General features: G+C 46.6%; 1 pseudogene; it reads right to left on the bottom strand.

Annotated features, from left to right (window-relative positions):
• Nucleotides 1-4,613: 4,613 nt before the first annotated feature.
• LOC149350426 (uncharacterized) lies at nt 4,614-12,040 on the bottom strand (annotated as a pseudogene).
• Between the last annotated feature and the right edge of the window lie 8,809 nt (nt 12,041-20,849).

Raw genomic sequence — 20,849 nt, 5'->3', positions numbered from 1 at the left:
AGGCCGCTGCCGCCAGTCCATTTTTCACGCGCGCTTCAGCGCCGGATCGGCAGCCAGGTGCCCGGAGCCCGTGCTCGTGCCCGATTGCGCCGGCTGGGCCCGCGCATTCGCTGATCGGCCCGCCACCCCCGCCGAGTGTCCCGAAAACCACGTTGGACAATGATTTATACGCCTCGCCCAGATTCCTGCTCCGCTCAACCGAGCCTGTTCGTGTCCGCTTTCGCTCGTTGCTCGTCGGTAGCCTGCTCCGGGACCCGGTTACTTTGTCCACTTTTTTTTTTCGCCCCCCCCCCCCCCCCCCCTTCCGCGCTTGTCCGATGGAGGTCGCGGCAGCGAGCGGAAGCCAGTCCCAGTATTCGCGCTGGGATTTTGTTTGCCCGCGTACGTGCTCAACGTTTACGGCGTGGTTTCCGCTCAGGGTGGCAAATACAAAGAAAATGGCGTCAAAAGTTGCCCTGAAAACGCACGTCGTTCACGGAATGCATCTTGGACAAACACGTAGTCTTCGCTTTCGTTTTTTTTTTTAAATACAGCTTTATTCTTTTTTTTTTCTGCGTGTAGGGATTGATGTACAGACCAGGATTAAGTACAGAGGGCAAAACACATGTCTAGAACGACCGAACTCAGTTTTCCGCAGTTCCTAAACCCGCTGCGACAAGGAAGGAAATAAATAACGATGAAATCCTATGAGTTTTACTGCACATGCTTACATCCAGACTATTTTTAACCAAATGTTATCGCTAGATATCGCGTGTTCATTTCAAAACACGCCCAGAACGTTTTCTAGGCAAGCGTTTTTCCCTCTGTACATGGTCGCGTTCGACCGTGTCCAAGAGCGATTTTTCGATTTACGCTTCAAAAGCCAGGTGCGCTAGCGCTTTAACGTCCCTTTTGAGTTCAGTATACATTACCTGCAGCACATATTCATAATTTTTAAGACAACGGTCAGAAAACGTTATACTGTGGCTTGCTGTTCATCAGCATAAGGATTGCACTGACATTTTCGGGCTATACAGGGTTGCTAGGGGACATTTACTTTTATTTTATAGGGTTTTCATATTTATTTCATGTTCTTGTACCTAACCCTAATGCTCTGTTATATAATTGCGATCCACAGGGATCGCAATCTTCTTTTGCAACCTAGCGCTGTATAATATTCATCTTCAGTGCAGGATGTCGCTGTGTACTCAAGGCTTGCATGCTTCATTACCAGAAGCGCCGTTCCTGCATACGCCATTTCCCTGCCTCCTGGGTTTCTTCTTCTTCTTTTTCTTCACCATATAAAAATGGCACATACCCACGCGGGGGGATTGGCCAAGGTACGGTGGTGAATGCCAAGGGGGGGAAAAAAAAAGTGGGAAAAAAGCGAAGTAAAATAGTGAATGTTTGAAATTAGAAAATATGTATGAATTGTTAAAAATTAATTAATAAACAAATTAGATATTCCAGGAATCAAATAAAATACGCTTTTTGGACATTCGGTGGAATTTTATATGGATTTAGCAGGGTGAACGACCAGTTGCAATGATGTAATCATGAAGGTAGCCGCAAATAGAGCTTAACGAGAAACCCGTGGCGCTCGCACCAAACGAGAGCAGAACGGGTAGAGACAAAGGGAGACCTAACCTCGAAAGAGGGATTTCCAAATACTGTTTTCTCTGAAATGCGAACCGCCGGCAAGAGAGGAGATAATGGTCAATTGTTTCAACTTCTCTGCATGTGCTACAAAGGTTTGTCGTAGCGAACCCGCATCTGCATAAGTACAAGTTGAGGTGGGGGATTCTGCATCGCAAAAGCGTCATGGACACTTCACACCGCCTTGTCCTACATGAACGGACATTCGTTTTCGGGGCTTCTTTTGTTTCTTTTCGCTACAGGGGTGCCAGTGGTTTTCTTTTCCATTTTAGAGTATTTAATAAAAAACAAATTATTCTCAAGCAGGGTGCAAAAATTTCACTTCCATATAACGGAAGGCATGCTTATCACTGGTCGAATTCAATTAGTCCACAGAACAAGATTCGGCGTTTGTAGGAGGCGCTTTCGCGCCATTGTGCTACTGGACGTTACATATCGTACGTAGGGCTGCCACTCAGCCAGATGCCACCAATGTGAAATAAATCGGCATGCGAATTAACTTCGATATCTTTTTTTCTTTCATCGGCCGCCTTATCCTCAAGGTACAAGAGTTCGTAACTTACTGAGTTTCTTTTTCATTCATTTCTAGCCAGCCTTCGCTCAGGCGCGTGCATGACTCCCGCGCTTTTCCGCAGCTCTCTCTTTTAACACCAACATGTCGGACAGCCGAATTCTCCACGTGGTGAATAATTATTCTGGTCAACAGAGCAACATCGTTAACGGGTCTGCCGCTCAAAACCAAAACGCTGGGCGCAACGACGGCCGCCCTGAGGTGTTCGCAGCAGGTATGATTAATGAGTGCAGCATCCACGCCCAACAGCGCAGGCCACAGCCTCAGTGGTCGAGCCGAGTGTTGCTGACGCTGGGCTTCAGTGGGCCTCAGCGGAACTCAAGCCAAAGTCCTCAGAACCCACTATAAATATTCGCCTATGCTGGCGCGTCTAGACCAGCACGAAAGTTTCCCCGGGCCTCGCAGTCGTCTACTGCGTGTCGAGTGCTTGTCCCATATTTTGCAATGACCGGAATGACAAGCATGGTAGAGGTAAAAGGTACAAATAGGCACTCCACTGACTTCGCCACTGCGTGCAAAAACTTCCGCTATTTTTCCTTAATTCTCCGCGCCACGCCGGTTTCGCACCCCGCCTTTTTCTATTCTGCTCCATCAGGGCTGAGTAAGCATGCTCCATTTTCGGATCATGCTCATTTAGAATCACTAAGAAATCACACTTGTTTAACAAATTGGAATAATGCTCTTGAGGCGTTCGATTTTGCTAGATGAATTTCGGCAACCCACGAATAATACCATACTCTCGTTATAATAATGTGCATGGTGTTTAACCGTTGGTTAGAGAAGGATATGCCAACAGGTCCAAGTTCTACAAAAGCAACAGCAACCAAGGCTGAGGGCCGCTCACTCTTCAGTAGTGAATCCGACGCACAAATTCTGTTATCGGTTCGTTGCATGAAATGTCAAAGATGCTCGTAGATTGTGCACTACGACAACCTTAAAGCCCTTCAAATCGTCTGCAGGTGCAAGCCATATAAAAAGGAGCATTTCGTTCGTGCTCGGAAGAAAGTTTATGTTTACTTCTGCTTCAAGCTTGAAAAACAATTGCAGGGCTCGCGCGTCTTCCAAAATTACTTCTAAAAAAAAAAGTAGGCTTCCCTTTCTTAATCGGGTAGTAATTGTTGCCATTGTGCTAATGAAGGGTTCTATTTCGTATTGCTCGGAGCTTTACCTATCTTGGCGCAGACAGCCGCGTTTTGAGAAACTTTCAGGCTGCAACTTTATTACTGGCATTTCTTTTCGCATATTGTGTATATTTCGGCGGCGTTAAATAGTCCTTACCCAAAGGCTTAAATCTAAAAGGGACCTGAAGGGTATTCTATACTAATACCGATGCACTTAAACGATAGCTCTGTGAATCACGTGAGGAAAAGTAACAATGAAACCATTATTTACAACCACTAAACATCACATAAATATAGCGACAGCTTGATCGCGATAAGGGTATGAAAAGGGTTTGCCATCACTACAGTGGCGCTTCGGCGTGCGCAGATGATAACCGTCACAAACGCTGTTGCCTCCGCTCCCTATTTCCCTATATACGTATTGTGCATGTTTCGGCATGTAAATACCTTTCGCTCCATGATCTGTGGCCTCTCACACAATGCGCACACGATGTAAACAACGCGGATGAAGAGCGCGCTTTTATTTCCCGCAATTACCACGCCTGTATTTTCCGCGTGGCTTTTCGTATGTTCGTCACCCGAGAAGAAATCAATAACAAACGCACACTGTGTCAAGCCACGAAGGGTAACGACGTGTATCAATCAGCGGGAGTCTTACACGTGAATGTAATGTGTTTTCCTTTCTCCATGAGGCGCGTCTATGAAGACAAACACGCCGCACTCGAAGCCGTGCCGTTTAAGTAGCACCCGCAAGTGGACCAAGAAGGGGCTGCTCTTTTTTTCTACGCGTGTTTCGGCTTCTGGGCGACAAGTCGATCGTTCGAAGTTCCCATGGCCGGCTATAATTAGATCGCCGGTGCAGGAGACCCAGAGCCGCAGTCGCGTGACGCACCGGCGGTGTGTCGCTGCCTGATTTATGGGGCCGATTCGCGAGCTTTCTGTAAGCGGGGTCTTTAACTCGTGCTGCGACCGCCTGCACGTCGTGCATACATCACGACGCGAGACAGAGGCGCCTTGCGATGGCCGAGAGACTTGTTTTAGCCACCCAGAGAGGACACGAGGTTCTTTGAAAGCTGCGCGCATGTGACTGCGAAGGCGTTCAAGTACACTCTGTTGCATGCCTTACAGGGAAGCATAACTTCGGTGAAAAGTTCGCGGTAAGTCTTAACTCTGCCCGAGCCAACCATTCCGCTCTCCTTTCTGCTAACACTCAGCATGCAGGAAAGCAGCGTTGTTCCGCCTTTTAGTGTCAAGCATGTGACTGATGCGTGAATAAATATCGGAAATTTCGCGAAGAGAAAGTCGTTTACTGCTTTTTGAAAAATGCTTTGTGAAAAGCATGCAGAATTTAATAATTTCAACTATCCCGCTGAGTTTGGCCAAAAATCAGTGTTAATGCACGCTTATATCGTCAGCATTGTTTCTAGCACGTTTTTATTCGAAGGCTACTTCTCTAGCACACCTCTCTTCTCTGCGCTGCAAACAACGGCGGAGGGACATTTGTCCACTGATGCTGCGGGCCCGTTCTGCTTTCAGTGAGATAGAGCAGGTAGTTATTGGAGCTCTGTACAAGAAGGTGGAATTGCAAGTCCATTAAAAGGTGCTAAACATATGCCATACAGTGGAACCTTGTGTAAGTTGACAGTGTGTGGCGGCGATAACCAGCAGAAACAATTCGACGGCAAGAAAACGAAGGTTTAGTGGTGTCACCTCGCTTCCTCGTTCTTGTAGTTCTTATTTCTTTTTTTCCGATAATGAACTTCTTGCGGGTTAAACTTATTGTGAAGTAAAAGAGTACTTACACGAATGAATTAACGTAAACCTCAGATATAATAGGAATAAATTGATATACGGAAAATTCTGCCAATTGTTTCCACAAACAAAACCTGCAGATATGAAGTGCCGAAATTTTGGCACCCACCACATTTACCGTCCCTGCTACATTAGTTACCTGCGTCGTAATGCCGGCGCCAGAAATTTATAAGCCACTACGTTATGACCAAAGCTGTTGTCAGACCGTTCGGTGTAGCTTGGTATAGGGCTCCTTGTAGCTGTGAGAAGACTGAGCTGCTTGGCTCGATCACAGTTCGGGTCATGCTGGCAGCGGCTTATAGCGTCTCGATTTAGATAAATTTCTATTAATTTCGTGTCAAACCGTCGCTACAGAAAGAAGGTTGACACACCTTGCTGCCGTGTAGCTTGGCTTGTCCACTCGTGATCTAGTGCCTCTGCGTGCATGTGGTTAGCTTAATAAAGAGGAAAGAAAGGGGACCGGCCCACTTGTTAACGCTTCCCTGACCGCGCTCCCGTCACCGTGGCTCGGCGGCGGAGGCCTGTCGCGTGCTCCCCCGGCCTCCGTCGTCCGTTCTTTGTTGTAATGCCATTTGCGAGGAAATTTTCTCCTTGGCAATTAGATTTCATCCTTACCCTGTTTGCCGAGAACAACGAGAAGAGCGGCGGAAGGGACGCCAAGGAGGGTCGGCCGAGGAAGGAGAGGAACGCGAGAAGGAGCTTGAGAGCACGGAGGAGGGCCAGCAGGCAGAGCAGCTTTCGACAACGCGTATCAAACAGTTGGCAACCACATTAAGAGGAGGACGAACAAATGCCCGCTAAGAAATTTCATTAGTTGCCAGTCGGGCCCGTCGGCAACAAGCAGGCGACGACGGCGACAGTGCTTGGAGCAGGCAGAGGGCGCTCGCTCCTATTATTCCCTGGGGAACGACGCTCGTTTTTCCCCTTCGCTGATGCGTGTGGCGCGCGTGAGGAGCGCGGGGTCGCCCCAGCGTAGTCGAAGCCTCCCGGCCGTCGCTGGCAACTCGCTTGGCACCACCCTGTGGTAGCACCTCGAGCTATTCTTGTAGCTGCATTGGTGGCCGGCCTGGGGAAAAAAAAGAAAAAAAAAGCATCGTCTAATTCAAGCGAGATTTGATGACACTATAATAATTCCCCGAAGAGACCTATACCTCTGTGAACTACACGAGTGCGCGTATTGCGCTTGAGCTTCGCAGCAGTGTATGAGTTTGCAAAGTGACAGATAAACACGTTGCACTCCTTTTCCACTGATTACAATGATGCAGATATCCGACACTTCCCAAAGCACAATTCCAAGCGCACCGAAATTCCGGAAACGAATCTTAGCCCGTGCGGGTGTACCAGTAACTCGTTGTCATTTATAATGAGCGCTTCGGACGTAATCTGCAGGCGGTGGGTCTAGAAGACTATATAGGGAGTTTTGATGTCATCTACAAGCATTTATTGCTGCCCACGATACTTTGCCACTAATGAATTGTTTTTAGCGTGCAGCATATGATCTTCAATTAGGTTCAAGCTGGCAAAATGGCACTGATTACCCCGCAGAGCAGACTTCATGCATGTCATTATTTGTTGAGAGTAGCCTACTTCATTGAAATGAAAAAAAAAAAAAATATCATTGAAGAGAAGGCGACAACACGAGGTTATTTTAGACTTCTCCGTCGTTAGGTCCAGTTACCATCTAGGAGGCAGAAGCCATCGGCACGTTATTCACAGGTTCCTGTTTTAACTCCAAGTGAAACTGCACAAAGAGTTCAACGCCGCTATCCAGGACAAGCGGGGCTCGACCAGCCATGGAACGGGGCGAGTCCGTATCTGCCCGTTATACAGCGACGGACGCGGCGAGGCGTCAAAAGCAGCAGTTTTTCAAACCGTCTCAATGGCGGCACGGTGCCACCGAGGCAGTGAGTCGGTCGCTGTTTACTGGTGCCCGTTGCGTCAGTGATGCGAGTGACATGACAGGCCTGGCGTCGACGTTATCGCCACGCCGTTGCTCATAAACCTTTTAAGGCGCGCTGTGCGCGTGCCTACCATAGCAATAAATAAGCCCTGGAATGGCCGCGCGGCCAGGCTTGATCAGACCGAAGGGAAATAAATATAAGGGGAAAACGAGAAGCCGAAGTGTAAATATAAAGCACGGCCACCCCCGTGCGACGCTACGCACTGTGCCGCGTGGCGCCGGGCAATTCCGAGACATCTGCTGTTGTCGCACCGTGCAGGATGGCTTCGCCACGTGACACTCCATGTCGCTTCTCCCGTGGGGCTGCCAGAGATCACCCATGCCACGTCTGTGGCCGCCAGGTCGAGAGTCCTGGTGTTGCTGCAGTGAATAGCTCTCGTGCACTCCAGTATGCATGCAAAAAAAAAAATAAAAATAAACAATGAGTTTTGTTTTTGCCCGACGAAACTGAGCCCATATTGGTCAGAAATGCCCATCCGCTAAGACCGTTCCTGTAGTTACTGTCAACTGCTAACACATGACATGCGCGAACAGGCCATCTGTAAAAAGTATAAGATAAAACCATGACCTTACTATCCGGGTACAGTTGGCCTAAGGACATTTGGCCACTAAAGAAATCACTGTTCGCTCTTATTACTAACTGTTGGCCACGGAGATAAATTTAGTCTGTCGCTCGGTGCCGGCGAGCCCTATGGCAAAACATTAGGAAGGAGCTGTCGCCTGTCGCGAAAACAAACGCTGGTTGTTTTAGCTCCCCTACTGACAGAATCAACACGGGGTGTCCACTGTTTGTGTCTCGATCTCCCCAAGCTCTGTCTGTCGTTGACCTCGGAGCGACATGCCCTCCTTGCCTTTGTTCCTGGTTCCTACTAGGCTCTAGCCACCTTCAGTTGGGCTGCCCCAGAACATGGGCCGACTGCACAGGGAGGAAAGGAAATGGCCAAGCGGTGGCCGGCATTTATTTTTAAATTTCATTCCGGTACATGACGATGTAGCAGACAAATGCAATAGCAGCAAGAAGTCGATATTATGGACGAAGATATGTTTGTGCCTGGAAAGATTTAGTTGATAGCGTATTGCGTTATTATTATTATTATTGACAAACTGCTGCGCAGAAAAAGCGAATAGAAACTGGCTTTTTGTCATTTTCTCACCTTTATGTCGCTACCTGTTCAGCCCAGCTTGCTATATATGCAGGTCAGATGTTCAATTTTCGATCGCTGCGGGGGCGTTTGGCTGGCCTAGTTTTCCACTCCCTCGTCTCTATAAATTCTCACAGTATATTTTTTATTACCTCACATGGTGAGATTATAGTGCACAAACATTTGGAGCTGCTTTTCAACCGAGGAGGAATGAAAACTAACCCCTGTAATGAAATATCGCTGCAGTTTAACTGCATGCGGCAATTGTTTTTTTTTTTTTTTTGCAGATCTCCAGTGCGTGCTGCCTCATGGTCTAGGCTAGGGTGTAACTTTGAAGCGTAAAGATCAACTATAGCTTAACCTTAAGATCTTTGTACAATCCTAGAAGCTTTTTTCCCATGATTAGCTTTTTCGCTAGCCTTGTAACCGTCAAAGTATAACGATTTCGCGCGCATAAGCGTGGGATCGTGTCCTTATGTGATGAGCGCCATGGCCCAGTTGTTGGAACAAACATGAACTCCACTCATGACCTTTTACCCATGCCCCCCGGTGCACAAATATTTTCGTGCGACAAAAACGAAGTCTTGGTTATCCTGAGCATAGATAAAGCTATAAGCAGCATTGAAAGCGCATAAGAAGCCGTGAAGCAGATTTGAAAGCATGAAAGCATTTAGCGACAAAATTTGCACATCTCTTTTTCCTCATATTTTTGTCCGTCCACACCACAAGAACACTTTTAGTTGGACTTACGCATCGCCCACTGTGTGGCACTCAAACCCACGCCTTTTAGGGGGACAGTATGGGTACATTTGTTAGAATGGGCAAGAAAAAGGAAGAAAAATAAAAGTGCCCAGCCCGCGCCGCCGAGTGCGGGGACAGTACGCTCGTGTAATAGCTAGCTTGCTACCAGTGCGACAAGACCAGCAACAGCGTTGCTAGAAACTGGTTCAAATTTTGAGCGCAGTGAAGTACAAGGGGAAAGCAAATATTTATAAAGATAAAAGGCACCACACGAGGTATGAATTTTATCTGTATCATCACGAAATGGCCAAAGGAAGACTCCTTGAAACCTTAACATCTTTTGCACAGCGAGATCCGCATCTGCAACGTGGACCGAAAAGCCTCGAGCGCCACCCCGTGCACGCGCTCCGGGTCTCGAGGGGTGTGCCCTTCGTTGTCTTCGGGCAGAAAGCGAGGGCGATACGTGTCTTTTAAACGCTTCCAGCGTGGCCCGGCGTTCCAGGGAGCGCCGAGTGAAAGGCGTAGTAGCATGGCCGTCTGGATAGGACGCGTGGCGGGGCCTGCAGGTCGTGAGGCGTAGCCGCACTATACAGCGCCGAAATCTGGAGAACACTTGGTCGCCGTCCTGGCCGACGGCGCCAGAGACAAGCGCAGCGAAACCGGCGCGTAAAGGTTTCTTTACAAGCAAAAGCGCGGTGTTTAACCATGGGAACAAAACACGGCGTACTATGTACACCCTGCCAAATTTGTAACGATAACCCGTGTTGCATCTCTAAATGAAACGTGTAAAATGCTTCTCTCGGCTGCCCAGCTTGCTTTTTCATGAAGCATTTCAACGCATGACGTGGTAGTTAATGTTCCCTATTCTCTAATAACGTGTTACAATACAGTACTTGCTTGAATCCGTCAGAATTAACTAAAGATCTGCATCTTATGTACGGACAAAGAGCCAAATCAAGCAGCATACGCAGCAGTGGTTCTGATCCATCTCGCTTCCTCTGGGTAAACGAGCACTCTGAAGTGGAAGTGGAGGCAACCCCTTTTAGAGTAGATGCGCCGCATAGATCATTGCAGTGTATGCGGCTCGTCTGGCTTTTTGTCGGAGCAGACGATGCCGATTTTCAACTATTGCTGACTGATTCATGTTATTGTAGAAATGGGATCATTAAATGCCACAGCATACGTTAAATCGCAGCTCCAATAAGCAAGCGGCATAGTCGAGAGAAGAATTTTACACGTTGCATTTAGCGATGGAACATGTGTTAATATATAAAAAAAATCGGAAGGTGTACGCATGCATGCCTGCAGTGGGGTAGTCTAGGCGATGCGCGGACTAGATCGCTTTTTTTTATTTGCTCAGCACAAATCAACGCACACTCGCGTCCCGTAAACTTTTTGTTCGCAATAGTACATCCTTACATCCGCGATACATCCGCTATAGTATATTCCGGATCAATCCGGAATGTCCCGGTACAACCTTAAAATTCTCGCCAATGACTGATTCGCTCATACCAAACGTCCCTGGCTATTGACCACCCGGTAAGCCTTGGTCCTTTCTGGTGAGTGTGGTGATAAATATTGTCGCCTTCTGCTACTTCCCTGTTGGCAGATACTGCTAGTTGTTGTCAGTGCGCCTACTACATTCGCGTTTAGTGCGACCAAGCCCAGTTTTCAACTTCTCCTTATCCTACTACTTGTACCAGTGAATCTTTGTCTTTGTGCCGCCGCGGTGGCTCAGTGGCTATGGTGCTCGGCTGCTGACCCAAAAGACGCGGGTTCGATCCCGGCCGCGGCGGCTAGAATTTCTTTGGAGGAGAAATTCTAGAGGCCCGTGTACTGTGCGATGTCAGTGCACGTTAAAGAACCCCAGGTGGTCGAAATTTCCGGAGCCCTTCACTACGGCGTCTCTCATAGCCTTAGTCGCTTTGGGACGTTAAACCCCACAAAAACAAACAAACAAACAATCTTTGTCTTTCTTTAATCCTGCTTCTTTATCTGTCTCTACAGCATCTACTAACTCTGCCTGTTCCGCAACGTCTACTTCAGGAAACCCACACCAAGACGTTTCCTCATGCAAAAAAAAAATATATATATATAAAGGAAAATTCCTTGATTTTATACAAAAAGCTAAACCAAATTTATGAACAAGGGTTTCCGAGCTTCATTTGCTCGACACGCTAACTACCCCGACCCTGACGCTAACCACCAAGCTCTGATATCCCCATATGAGGACATGTATTGAATGGCACACCACATTTATTGCTATTGTCGGGACAAGAAGATTCAAGTTGAGCTGTCGTCTCCTGTAAAGCTGAAAAAAAGTAAGAATTTATCCGCACACCCAAGCATGTAGTTAAGAAATAAAAGTTACAGAATAGGCATATCCCTAGCGGCACCCTTAATTTTTATCGTACATCGTCTTCCTCGTCGTCTTCAAGCACAAAGAAAATTAGGAAAGCTTGATCGGTGGAGATAGCTTATTAAAGGGGCCTTTCTGTGTCAATTTAGTTATGATCTCGGGGATTTTCATAAATATAATGCAATAAAAGTTATTTTATCCCTATTCAACTCACAGGGCCGGAAGGGTTAATTGATTACATAATGATCGTAGAAAAGCAAACTTGAACAAGGAGATGGACGGACGCCTCGAGCCGCTGGTCTTTCGTTCGCTGTGGTCAACGGTCTAAGGCTGGCTTCCTTCATGTTTCTGCCGCCTAAAAAACAGACACGACCACGCGAACGGCGCACTGCTCAGGCAACATAAAAACAGGATCTTTCTATCCAAAGCAAAACACCTTAAGGGGCCCGAAGTACAAGCTATAACCCGTTGCATGATGTGTGCTTTTCACGCCGTAGGAATGTCATGGATTACCAGCTAACCCACATCCGTACTTACGTTCCGTCCTTCGCCTCTTTGAAGTTTCCGCTTCGTGAAAGCCATCTTCCTTCCATCCCTTCTGCCATAAAGTCCTGCACACAGCAGGAAAATACATAACATAATTGCTTACTCTCTTATTTCCCTGCAGTCCTGTTCGGTCATGTAAGCGATTGATTAAAGATACATAGATGCTTGCTCTTTTTTATCATTCTCTGTAGCTGTCAAGCACACAAGTGGTTAATCAATGTCCCTTCGAAACTGGCTGCTGTGGTCAAGCGGAAAGTTGAACTTCAAGATGCGCTTAGCGAGAAACCGGCACAGCTATGGTCAAGCTGCACACACAAAAAAACTTTCTCCTCGGCGATCTGCTCACAGGATAATTTTATTGCGAAAGCAATACTAGTTGCACTTTCAGCCCGTCGCGTAGCGAGGCCGGTAGCTACCAATGACCTTTAGCATGACCCCCTGCTGTCACGTCATGCCATCTGCCCCAAAAACCAGGGGCCCAACTCGCGCCGTCGCGTAGCGAGGCCGCAGCTACCAAGCGCGGCCTAACTCCTGCTCCTGCCACGCGCGGCGCGCTTAGCGGTCTGACGTCACAGCTGCAAGAGCGGGGCTTCAGCTTGCGCCGTCGCGTAGCGAGGCCGCAGCTACCAAGCGCGGCCTAACTCCCGCTCCTGCCGCGCGCGGCGGGCTTAGCGGTCTGACGTCATGCCATCTGCCGCAAAAGCCGCTCGGCAGAATGCAGAGGAAGCAACAGCGAGCTACGGAGACCGAGGTAACACCTTTAATTAAAACACCATGCCGTATCCCGATTGCATCACTGTATAACCGATGCATCACCACAAGTTTAACCACAAGCACCACCACCAGCTACACTACCTGCTGAACCATGGCGTAGCTACGGATATTGCTTTCGCAATTACCGGGCTTAACCAAGCTAAGCCACAGCCATTTTTTTTATGCAACTAGGACAAGTATATAGCTCTATCAAGCGGACGCTTTTAACAAAGCCTTCATTAACGAGGTTTTTGACCGAGCAGTTGTTAATCAAACATTTGGAAGCTTTCAGTATGAGTAGTAGCTTTGCGAGGAAAGCTAGCAAATTCCAAACCCACTGGACCTTTTCCTTACAAGGAGGCAGAAACCGTGAGTGAACTCGAAACTCTCAGGCCACGCAGTTATGACATCAAACATTCAGTTCGCAAGAGTTCCTTTATCGTCTCGAATTTGTGGCGTGTCGCGAAACCGCTCACCCTCAGCTGAAAGTTTATTATCCGTGCTTCAAGGTCTTCCTTACGCTGCAGCCAGAGGGGAAGATTTTCCAGTGGCCCTAGTCAGCACGAGCAGATAGTGACCCGCACGACCCTGTCTCGATGCCGATTCCGAGCTGTCGGCGCAGGATTGATCGCAGTGACCTCAATCGACACGTATGATTCTTCGCTCGCGTTCCTCTCCGGAGCTGCGAGTCGGGGGGCGCGTAAGCACCGCCCGAAGTGGATGCATTAGCTCGCGTTAGGACGGCAGCCCTGTCCATCGTCCCTATATTTTTATTTTTTTTTTGGCCCTCGCGCAGCTCGTTTCTCTTCCCTGTCCTCGCCACTAGAGCTCCACGTGGACATTGTTTCCGAGCTAACAATCAAACCGAGAGCCCGCTGCCTCTTATTTTTTTTTGCCCCTCCTTTCTTTCGTCGGCGCGTGTGCGGTCATTATTAGGAAGAGGAGGATGCTTAACTTGATTAGGAAACGTGTGGCGCCTGCATCGTCACCCTGGTCCTTTAGATCGGCGCCCTTAAGCAAGATTGATGGTGATGTGACGATGGGCAGCCTCATATTTCGGCCCCCGCGGGTGCATGAAGAGTTATTTATCGCGTCGCCTCGTCCAGACTTGGGGTCGCGGCCCCAGCGCTGTCCACTGTGTGTCCGGCCGTCGCGCTTCGCTACAGTCGGCGCAGTGGCCAGTGGGCGCGCGCGCAGCCCAGGGCCGCCTAATATGATCGGCCGGAGCACAACGCTTGGGGTGTGCTCGAACAACTCCTCTGAGCGGCTGAGCAAAAGAAATCATCGTGGACAGCATTCCCGCGGTTTCACAACGTGGTTCTCATGTCATTCAAGTTGCCGCACACCATGGAGACTCTCCGTCCTTCAATATCCTTCGTTTCTTCTTGACCTTCCTTTCTGGGCTATCCTGCAAAGGCGGGGGTCGTTTGGAGAGCCCTGATTTCTTAACCGTCATAATAAACACGGGCGTTCGCACTTCTGTATAGAGCGTTGTACTTAGACAATGAAAGTACGTCTTTCATTCGTCTTTTATCATTTTTCATCGCCTGAAAAAGCGCATTCCGTTCATACACTTTAGCCACTGTAAGAAGTCGTAATTATTTTTTTCCTGGAATATAACGCACTTCTAAGCTGCAGTAAATTACTCCATCCTATTATTGAGGCATATTGAATAGTTAATCACATGGCTGTATACTTAAGCTGTGCCGGTGCAGGAACTGCGGACAACTGAACTGTGAGCCAATGTGCGTCCATGTATGTACAGGGTCGGTCAAAAGTTCCCAGGCCTCAGGGTCTGCTTTTCACCGTTATATCTTGTCACTTACGATGCCATTAAAGCTATCAAGGTTCTCAGAGGTGATCATGTGCTTCTCCCACCATCTACAAAGATTTCCAGCTTGGATGGTGTCGGAACTTCAAGACTATACTGCTTAAAAGCATACCCTGTGGTCTGGGAACTTTTGGTCAACCCTGTACGTGAAATATCACCCACTGACACGTTGGTCGGTCCACCACGCGTCTGGCCTGGTGTAAATGCAACACAAAAAGCTCGAAATGAAGAGCAAAGTAGCCATAAACGACGCCTTTCCGTTATGTGTCTGTCTCCGATAAAAAGAGAGCTTTGACACCATCAAACGGCCCATTTCAGTGCGAGCGCCCAGCAAATCTAGCTGATACAGCGTGATGTCTGGAAGCAATTCTCCGCGCCCCGTCGATTTCATTGTGCGCCGAAGTGCCTGCATTTTTGCGCTGCTTCACGCTGTGCTTTGTGTGAACATAAACTGGGCAGTGTCTCCATCGTAACGCGGGCTCGAGTCGCATCATTTTTACGGCTTATGGTAGGCTTTACGTCTTCGACATGTGCTTCCAAATGTACGCCGATATCCAAATTATATAAACCGTGTTTTATGTGGACATTATAAACGGAGTGATTTCTGAGAAAGGAAGAAAATATTGAGAGCTCCTAAAGTCGTCATAGCAATATCAGAGCTCCGTGAGAAACAGCAGTAAACAAGAGAAACGAGACGTCAGCCGTTAAAGTACGTTTGTTCGCTCATTTTTCTGCGCGAGTCCGCGTTTACTCGGTCTTGCATGACTCAGTTCAGTTTTTTTTTATGTAGGTTCTCATTTTTCCTTTAGAGATACCTCAACAACACAACTGTAGCGTACTCCAGGTGTCATTGCGTCCGTGATTAAATCCTAGACAATGTGTTGCAAGCCATAACGCACATAGTGCGGCCGAAAATATGGAAACTTTCAAAATCGGAAAACATTTTTATGCTTCACACCTCTAGTATGCTGGATGCCTCGAAGTTTTACAAACAAAGCAACGTTAAACTCTTGATGCCCAGTGCGTACTTGACTCAGGGCCTTGCAGATAGGCTGCCTTTCTAACTGGACGTCTGTATAGTTCTTATACTCACATGTTGTTTCAAAATTATCATTTTCATCTTTATGCTTCGATATCTCCTTTATGCAGCAATGACTGAACTGGTGATATTAATTTTCTGTCACTGACACCGAGCCGCCTGAGAACTCGAAAGAACATCGATGTATGATGACACCAAAATTTTTGCGAGTGCCAAACAATAGGATTAAAATGTTATGAAAATACGCCAACGATAAGCACACATAAGTGTAGCACCAATATACTACTGTGAGCACATCCCCAGTCAAGTGTTATTCCTCTGCAAATGAGAAAGCTTAAACTGGCTTTTCTCGGCTGAATTTTTTATCGATATAGTTTTTTTAGCTGAATCTGTAGTAAATGCTCGGTCACACGTCACACATGAGTGTTTATTATACATATAGAACGTCAGGGCGAAGTTATGAACTCTGAGCGTAAAATTTGCCTCTATTTGTTTCAGCTAATCACGCTCCAGTGCTCGTTATTCGCAGGTGGTTTATGCCTGATCGAACGCATGCTTATGAGCATTGTCTTGAGAAGACTGAATGAAAAAAAAAAAAAACTTAAACTAGGGCAGTGTGACAGATTGCCTTTTCGGTGTGTAAGATATAGAGATCTTCACAAAAGATATCTCCGTTTGAAGGAAAAAAGCGTAAATTAAAAAAAAATTAAATGATTATAAGCCGTTCTGCAACGCTGTTTATGTCACTGCCGTGGCAAACAGTTTGACTCGTCAACTGTTCTATAAATAAAAATATTATTCAGACATATCAAGAAAGCAAGCAGTCACTGAACCAAAGATATATGTATGGTGATGTTTTTATTTTTTGTGTGTGGCGTTGATCAATTGCAAATTAGTGGTTCAATAATTTCTGATCTCAAAGATAATTGACTGGAAAGAAAAAGTAAAGACAACCATGTGTGCCGCCGGTGGGATTCGAACCGACGATCTCCGCATGTCGCGTACGGTGCTAAACCAACTGAGGAACGACGGCGGCTGTCCAGCCTTTTACTTTCAAGTGTATTCATGTTGTGCGTAGCATAAACTTTAGATAGATCACCAATGCCATCCTCGACCATGGCACCGGACGTTGAACGCCCTGTATTACCGCGAGTGTCACGTGGATCGAACGTTCAGGGCGGCGGCTGTGCGGGAGCCCTCTTATGCTACCTATGGCATCGAGACTGCCAGAACCGACGTCCTCTTTAAGCTATTAAGCTTAGCTGGTATAGTGCCAGCGGCGGTCCTAAAGGGGGGGGGGGGGGGGGGAGGCGCCCCCCCCCCCCCCCCCAAAAAAAAGCCTTTGCACATTTTCCCGAACGTCCGTTTTCAGCCTCTCACAGGCCGAGATGTAATTTTTGACGAAGAACTGGAAAGCTTTTTCGTCTGTGATGCGTCAAGTAGCCCCCTACTTTGTACGTTCGCCGCGTTAGCGGCTCTCTTATTTCACACAATTCCACGTTCTACACGTTGGTAGTTATACGAGCATAATTCGTAGTGATTGTCGAGGTATCGTGGTCCTGCCGTGCCCCCACCGTTGTCTTGCCATGCCGCTGGCGCGGCGACGACGGCGGTGCCATTCACCTGCGGTTGCGGTGGCCAGCAACCTCGTCGGGGCGGCAAAGAGCCACCCATTCATGTCTTTATCCCACCATGGGACACAGCGACGCCAGAGGGGATCATCCCTTTTTGGCTTGACAAGGAGCGCCGACCAGCCGCCTTGAAGGAGGGTACTGAGGGCGGAACAAAGCCACTTCCCAGAACTGAGTAATGAAGGCCACTAATCCCACTGGTGAAATTTCCGGGCAGGTGCTTTGACCTTCGTGGACATGCCATGGCGGGATATCTCAGCCGTCGGCTTGTTTCCCCTGGTATCTAAATTAATATTGCTCGCGTAAACGTTAACATCCTAAGATTGAGTAATGGTATGACATCTATACCGTTCGCTATTTATTTTTGAACAACAAAGCGCACAAAATTTTTTGTGTAAATAAAATAAATAAAAAATCATTGTTTCTATTTCTTTTTCTTTTTTGATATACAGAAATCTGCCCCCCCCCCCTTCCCCCCCCTCCGCCCCCCCCCCCCCCCCTAAAACCACGCTCTGGGACCGTCACTGTATAGTGCTGTGTGTGACATGTGGAGGTCTTGGGTTCGAATTCCGCGGGTGACATGTGTTCGACTTTTCTTCTGCTTTCTGATCAATTATCTTTCAGGTGAGCAATGACTACACTAATATTCTCTCATTGATCAACACCACAAAACAACACTCCCATATGCCTTCCTTGGTTTCAGCGATTTTGCCTTCCCCTATATGCAAGTCGTAAAAAGCCCCTCCATTCACTGCATTTGTGAATAGAAGCATTATACAGAGAAGAAAACAATAGGTGGTTTTAGGAAAGTATCAAATGTGACGCTGAAGAAGTTGGATGAAAATCGCAAGTTCTTAAAATGACATAGCAATCAGCCCCAACCGTGTTACCACAGGCGACCAGAGCAGATACTGTTGCAGTACGTTTTCTCGCAATGTTTTCGCGTGTTGCCCTCATCCATTGTCATCTGCTCAGCAGTAATGGACAAAAGATGCAAAACGGAGCGTTAAAACTAAACTCCTAATGCTCATGAAGCAGTATTCCAGTTGAACGGTGGTCCCCGGATCTCTCATTTAGAGGCTGTAAAAGGCCTTCACCGCTGGCAAGACGGAAAGATCCTGAATGTTCCAGGTGTCATGCCCGAAAGGTCGCAAAGATGGTGATAAAATGTGAAAAAAAGAGTAAAGAGAAACGAAGTAATGTGTGCGCTCTGCCACACATTGCATGGAAATATGTGCTTCATAGATTTCTGTAAACCCTTCTTTAACTTTGTTTCAAACGGTAATCTCAAACTGATCAGCGGGGTAGATCTGTACATATATGTGAGTATAACCCGCAGGTGCTTCCATTTAGTATTTGGAGCGAAATTGTAACACCAACTCGCATTAGATTTTCCGCATCTTCGGCACTTGATCATATTGTTCCGACCAGGAAGACGACGAAGTGGGCAGCGGCGCGGGTGGAGCGATCGCGTTTGACCAGCAGCCATTAAATCATGTCATTGCGTCTCGTCCTCTTTCTTGCCGCCACGTAACAGTATGATAACCAACGTGTGTACTACTCTAAACAGTGCATGCACAGTTTCTTCCGACTTAAGCGATCAATGTCCGATGCTCAAACATTGCAGAGATTCGATCATAAGGTGGCAACCGCGCAAACAAGAAATCTTGTCCCAGAACTGGTCTTCATTCAATTCAAAGAGTAACGTGGGCAATGGTTACAATGAGCATATTAAGCGCTTCGTTTCTTACCCAGGCTAAATAATTTCCAGTTAACGCTATAAAGACACGCTTCATCATTCTCAAAAGCCAAGGGAAGTGTGGGTAGCCCAGTATGATTTAAATGGTAAAAAGTAATAACGTTTTTTTTTTCGTACAGGTTATCTTTTATCACTCTTGATACGTGCACCATATGAAGCAACACAGGGAAAAATTCGAAAAGCTTCAAAATACTCCGAAATCAATTTCGGACGCGCCAAGCTGACATATTATGAACAGATATTTGCATATGTTATGTGACAGCGTACAAATGTTACAAAGAAAGTAATAAATAATGTTTTAGGTCGTAGAAACGAAAATGTCATCCCGGGTGCTTTATTAATAAATAGTCGTGAACTAGAAGGCAAAAATTTGCAGGCAATTTTAATCAAATACTTTGTGGATGTTGCTGCCTACATTGCCAGATGTGACCCCACCGTGAAAATAATAAACAGAAATAGCATAATATAGAGAGCATATTCCTTCATCCGACCACTGACTCTGAAGTTTACAATACATTTGGGATTCCCTCTTTATGACTTTGCCGATTAGCAAAACTTCAAACTTCAATACTTTTTTTATATGTCCAACAATCTCGGAAAAAAAATTTGGAAATAGAAAAATTGTTTGATGCTGTTATGAAAATATTGAAGGGGATGGTCCGTTCTCCTGATAAGTAGCAAAATCTTTCTTTTAAAGTGTTTCAATCTATCGCGTACAAGTGAAGACTGCCATAGAAAAGCAATGGGGACGCTTTGACGACGTTAATAGAAAAAAAAATGCTACTGCCTTCGGGTGATCTGCGGATATATCAAATATATTGATGGTTATAGGGAAATCTTACATTATATATAAAAAAATTGCGTTCGTAAACGGTTTCCCGCTCAAAAATGCTTTTTATTTTTTCAAGGTTCAAGGCAACGTTTTTAGATCCCTTTAGGGATCTAAAAACGTTGGTTCAAGGATCGTTTATTGCATATTTAGGGCACAAGATTAAAAAAAAAATGGAATACAGAAGGAGGTCCCAAAGTCAGAGACTGTGGACGGGACCTCCTGCAAGAACAATTAAAAAAAAACGAATATACAGACAGCAGATGCAAATATCATAAAGTTGTTGGCATCAGTAAAGAGCAGGGAGTGAGATAGGAGAAAGAATGCAAACGATTATTTAAATGAAAAACGATTACACACCTAAAAGTGTGCCGAACAACACAAAACCGAAATCATAGAATGATATAAATGACAAAACTAGCACGCTTTACCATGAGAAATACTATTAGGCGGATTGTAAAAACTGGCGAAGAGCGGATATAAGGGCACAGATATTTGGTTATTGCTTAATGGTAACAGGTAATGAGTTCTATAATGCGGTAGCAGAGAAACGAACTGTTTATTTTGTTGTGTATTGTTGTTGTATAGGAACTGTTGTGTATAGGCCCATCAAATGCTTGCCGTCTTTGCCGGAAGTAACCGATGAGCGGCTTTTGCTTCTTAGCAGTGTAGCGGGACGCTTATGACACCCCTTAAATTATAAATCTGCGTAAGCTAAGGCCCCTCACCTTTCAAGCTCTTCTGATCAGTGGAAGTGTCGTAAGGGCTGCACAATACGGCTGAGAAGTAAACCCCGTTGCTCGGTTACTTTGGCAGAAGGGGTACGTTTTAGCATAATCAGAAGCTGAAAAGACTACCGACACCGCAATCACTTGCGTCAATCTCATCTCCAACATCGCCTGCCAAGCTAGATACATCACGTTTTGCCTCAAAAGGAAGCATGCTCCGCAGGAGGTTTGACGCTTATTCGGGTATGCGATTCTATCATGGAGTCATGTAAGACAAATACTGAAAATCCTGAAATCTGAATACTGGCATCAAAGTTCGCCTGCTGGAAGACTGGCTACAAATTCATACAAAGGAATGCACTGATGCTTCAAAACACACTCGTCGTTTGGGC

Source organism: Amblyomma mixtum, chromosome 3 (assembly GCF_055824585.1).
Source record: "Amblyomma mixtum isolate Tamu chromosome 3, ASM5582458v1, whole genome shotgun sequence".
NCBI lineage: Eukaryota > Metazoa > Arthropoda > Arachnida > Ixodida > Ixodidae > Amblyomma > Amblyomma mixtum.
Note: the sequence above shows the minus strand (reverse complement) of the source record. Positions and strands in the feature narration are given on the sequence as shown.